Source organism: Myotis lucifugus, unplaced genomic scaffold (genome assembly GCF_000147115.1).
Source record: "Myotis lucifugus unplaced genomic scaffold, Myoluc2.0 scaffold_36, whole genome shotgun sequence".
Taxonomy (NCBI): domain Eukaryota; kingdom Metazoa; phylum Chordata; class Mammalia; order Chiroptera; family Vespertilionidae; genus Myotis; species Myotis lucifugus.
The window spans coordinates 4891241-4896450 of record NW_005871084.1 but is presented as its reverse complement, the minus strand read 5'-3'; the positions used below and the strand labels follow the sequence as shown (position 1 = coordinate 4896450).

The 5210-nt window shown below is 38.2% G+C and overlaps 1 pseudogene; it reads right to left on the bottom strand.

The window, feature by feature from the left end:
• Positions 1 to 4508: 4508 nt before the first annotated feature.
• On the bottom strand, positions 4509 to 4927 carry LOC102428973 (annotated as a pseudogene).
• Positions 4928 to 5210: the final 283 nt, after the last annotated feature.

Sequence of the window (5210 nt, the reverse complement as noted above, 5' to 3'; positions counted from 1 at the left end):
GTATAGTGCATTAGGAAACTGATGCTCAACAACTACTGGAATGGATCTCAAGGGTATTATGCTGAGTGAGAAAAAGTCAGTCTCAAAAGTTCACATAGTATATGATTCCATTTATATAACATTCTTGAAATAACAAAATTATAGAGATTGAGAGCAAATGAAAGGTCACTAGAGGTTAGGAATGATGGGAAAGAGGAAATGGATGTGACTATAAAGGGAAAGCATGAGGTCTTTTCCTGATGGAATTGTTCCATACCTTGATAATAGTAGTGGTTATATAAATATACACATGTGATAATAATGGTAGTGGTTTTACAAATATACACATGTGATAAAATCTCATACAACTATGTGCACACATTATGCCAACGTCAATTTCCTGGTTTTGATACTGTAGTTATGTAAGATGTAAACCAAGGGGGAAACTGGGTAAAGGGTACATAGAACCCCTCTATAGTGTCTTTGCAACCACTTGTGAATCTATACATATTTCAAAATAAAATGTTTTCAAAGCAAAAATAACAATAACTAAAAACTATGCCCACCCGGCCAGTGAGGTACAGTTGGGTGAGCGTCATCCCATGCACCAGGAGGTCACTGGTTTAATTCCCAGTCAGGGCACATACAGAATTTTAAAGCATTGCTGTGAAATATCACCAACCTAGGAGAACCTTTAGTTCCCTGGCCACGTGGTTCCATGGAGACGGTCTTCAGCCTCTCCCCTTGTCTGTGGAAGAGTTGCCTGATGGGAGACTTCAGGCAACACTGAGTGTGCCTGGTTCAGCCCTTCTTGAGGTTTTCTCCTTCAGATCTCTTGCACTACTGAGAGGCCCATCTATTTCTGGATCTGCACAGGGTATTAATGTGTAAGTGTTGACTCTCCAGAGGCTGGCAAGAGCTCCTGAACCACTGGTCATTTCTGTCTTGAAAACTCCAACTGTAACTGTGGATTTGTGTGTTTCTCTCGGCAGTTCTACCATCTACTTCAGATACAGGGTGGGCCAAAAGTGGGTTTACAGTTGCGAGTACACAAAACACAGAGTTTATTTTTGTATTTTTATTAACTATTGTATTATTTTCCATGCAAACAACTATAAACCTGCTTTTGTCCCACCCTGTAATTTGAAACTCTGCTATTAAGTGCATAAATATTTAGGATTGCTATATCCTTTTGATGAACTTAGCCCTTGATTGTTGTGAAAAGACCTTCCTTATCCCTGGTAATATGTTTTGCTCTGAAATCTACTTGTCTGATAAAAATACAGCCAAATTCAGCTTTCTTCTGATACCTTTATCCATCCTTTTAATTTACATTTGAAGTGTGTTTCTTATAGGTGGCATATAGTTGAGTCTTGCTTTTTAAAAATTCAATTTGATAATATCCACCTTTTAATTTGAATATTTAGACCCTTTAGATTTAATGGAATTATTTATATGATTAGGTTTAACTCTTCTTTTTTTTTTTAGATTTTATTGATTTTTTTCTAGAGAGAGGAAGGGGGAGAGAGAGAGAAGGGAGAAATATTGACCAGTTGCTTCCCGTACACTCCCTGACTGGAAATCCAACCTGCCCCTCTTTGATGCATGGACGACGCTCCAACCAACTGAGCCACAAGGGTCAGGACTAGGTTTAACTCTTCTTATTATTTGTTTTCTAACTGTGCTTTGTTTTTTGGTCATTTTCCCCCTTCTTTTTCTGCCCTCTTTTAGATTAATTGAACTTTTTAAAAATAATTTTCTTTGTGCGCTTATTAACTTTTATTTTTATTTTAGTGGTTGCTTTAGGGTTTATAGTACACATCTTTAATTTATCACAGTCTATCTTTAAGTGATATTATACCACTTAGTATTATAAGAAATTAACACTACTACACTTACATTTATCCCTCCTAATCATTGTGCTATTATTGTCATACATTTTCCTTTTAAATATATTATCATTATTGTCATTATTTTTACAACAAATATACTTCAAAGAGATTTAAATAAGAAAAATATCGTATATATTCAACCGCATAGTTATCATTCCAGTGTTCTTCATTCCTTTGTGTAATTTCGTGTGATATCCTTTTCCTTCTGCTTGAAAGGATCTTTTAACCTTTCTTTTTGTGTGGGGCTACCAGTCAGGAATTCCTGCAGCTTTCATGTTTTAATTTTCTGCTCCATGGTTCCCAGTGTTGGTGCCCTTTTGTAAAACAGAATGAGGGGCCTCAGGTTGTGCTGGGCTTTAGGCAGTGAGAGAATGGATGCTTTCTCTTTGCCAGAGGAAGTATATGTTAGGATCACACGTCTTGGCCTCCCTCAGTGTGATCCATGCAACCAGTTCTGACCCTTAAGCTATAAGCAGAAGTGACCTGTATCACTTCTAGCCTGGAGCATTTGACTGCTGATGTGAGACACCCTGAAGCTCCCTTTCCTTCTATCTGCTCAAGTTCAAAGTGGTGGCTCCTCCACCAGACAGGGTCCTGAGTAAGGAGATATAGTCCTTAGCTGACTTGTGGTGGACATGTAATGTAAGCCAGGAATAAGCTGCAGTAGCTTAACCCTGTCTTTTCTGCACTAATATGGACACACACACACACACACACACACACACACTCTCCAGAGGACATGCAGGCCAGACATCAGAAGGATTGCTTATTTTCTCCTTTGTAAAGTCTTAATTCGTGTGCTTCGAATTGACTTCTTAGTAGCAATAGAGTTGGTGTTTTTCTTTTTATTCTTTTTTAACACTCCAATTTTTTGGTAAGAGGGTATGTGTTCCTTTTATTAAACACTAAACAAAATTGATTAGGTAGCATTTTGATTTTTCTTTTAAGAAAAAAAAAATCTCTACCTCCTTTGAAACCTGTTATTAGTTACATTTTTTCCATTCAAGGAAAACAAACTGAGTCTGTTTGCTCATAACAGAGGAAGCCTTTTATGTTAAGAGGGGCAGGGGAACTCTAGATTCCTAATTGAAAAGCCAGCTTTCAAAGGGCCCTTCAAGGGAGGGACAAGGTTACCAAGGTTCTCTCAACAGTTTCCACTTCTTGCAGACAACCCTTGCTCCCCTGATCAGACTGTGCTTTTAATTTAATTATATTTTTCTGCTCCCCCCACCCTCTTGCTCCCCGACCCCTCTTGCTCCCCACCCCTCTTCGCTTTTAATTTAAGGAAACAAAAGTTAGATGCTGACACTGATCAGTCGCAAAGGCCATAACAATTTAAGCCAATGTGCTGCCCTAGAATATGGAGAATGAGGGAAAGATGGCTTTTGTTTGTTTTTTTGTTTGTTTGTTTTGTTCTTGGATGATGACAATGCTCATTTTGAAATGTTTGAGTACAAACATGAAGTTTTAAAAAATGGTGCTAAAAACTTATAAGAAAATGTATCAGGCCTGGCTGCTGTGGCTCAGTGGTGGAGAGTCGCCCTATGAACCAGGAGGTCACGGTTCGATTCCCTGTCAGGGCACATGCTTGGGTTGCGGGCTCGATCCCCAGTGTGGGCCATGCAGTAGGCAGCTGATCAGTGGTTCTCTCTCATCATTGATGTTTCTCTCTTTCTCTCTCTCCTCCTCCCCTCCTGTCGGAAATCAATAAAAATATATTAAAAAAGAAAAAAGAAAATGTATCAGGACATTGCTTCACTCTTGCCACCCCCCCACAATTAACCTTTCTCCTGAGGCAACCAGTTCTAATTTATATGAATAAATAATATGCTTCTTGATAGATAGCACGCTGTAATCTACTTATTGAGATCAACTTTATGTAATACCTACATTTTATTAATTAAGGATATTGTTTCTTACATATTTCTACTTGTTATCCCTCTTCTTTTGAATATAATTTTATACAAAATTAGATAAAATCAATAGAAAGAATACACACTATTATCAAACTAAATAGATATTTTTACTACTAGAAGTTATACACATATGAGTATATTTTCCTTTCTCATATAACTTTTTGTCCTTCCTGGAGTTCTTTTTTGTTGTTCTTTTTTTTTTTCTTTTCTGAGTTTTACTGCCATGATTTTCCAAATACTCCAACAGATATCATACATCTATTGAAAAATTTTCCAAATATTCAAGTGCAATTTTAAATACTATGAAATCCATGTCTACTCACTCTTCCCACACCTCCTCAATCTCCGTTTTGAGCTTCTCCATCTCCCTATTCCACTCTGGACTGATTGATCTGTAGGCTGTGCCTGTTAGCTTTCCTGGCACTGATTTTTACCATTCTCTCCTGGGTCCTTTCTTCCTCTTTCTTGATTTATTCCCTTATCCTGATGGAGCACATCTTGAAGTAAGGGTGTATGAATAGTAGGTGTCTTTATTTTACCCTCGCACATAATTGGTAATTAACTAGCAGGGCCAGCTTCCTAGATGTACATGTGGGGTCTCCTGCTTAGAGGATCCCACACTTGGTGTAATATTCTGCCATCTTCATATTTGTAATTTTTGAACAAGGACCCCATTTTTTTGTCCTTTGAGGCATTTTATTTGCACATATGTATTACATCTCTAGAAAAAGAATCCCAGGATTGTCCCTCCTGTGTGTTTTCGTCTTGTTTCTTCATGGTCCATAATGCCCACTGAGGTTGTCAGTACAATGAAAACAAACTGACGGGACAGAAGCAAGTTGTTCTGACATTTTTATAGATCTTTGAGTTGCACATCAGATCTGGGGCTGATTTCTCCACACTTGTTCAACCTGCCTGTGAGGTTCACAACAATTTTCCCAGCTCTGTGTCCTTAATAATTTCAAATTCGCCAATGTAACCATGTTTAATCATCATCACAGTCAGAAACTGGACGATGACTTTGGAGCACAGCCTAATAAGAACTGGCGTTTGCCTCTCTTTTCCACATTGTTGATACTCTTCAGAGCATCAGCCAGGACATTCATGCGCACCATTATGGCGGCACAGACCGATGGCGGAAAGAGGGACCCCATATTTTTATTTTTCACTGAGCCTCACAAATTATGTTGCTGGTCCTGTTGGCTAGATATATAAACCTAGGTTGAAATAATTGTCCCTCATAATTTTGATGTCATTGCTCCACTCTCTTCTAGTATCCAGTGTTACTACTGAGAAGTCAGATCCATCCCAGGTCCTTTTTTAATTTTTTTTAAAATTTTTTTTAAAAATTGATTTCAGAGAGGAAGGGAGTGGGAGGGAGAGAGAGAGAGAGAGAGAGAGAAAGAGAGAGAGAGAGAGAGAG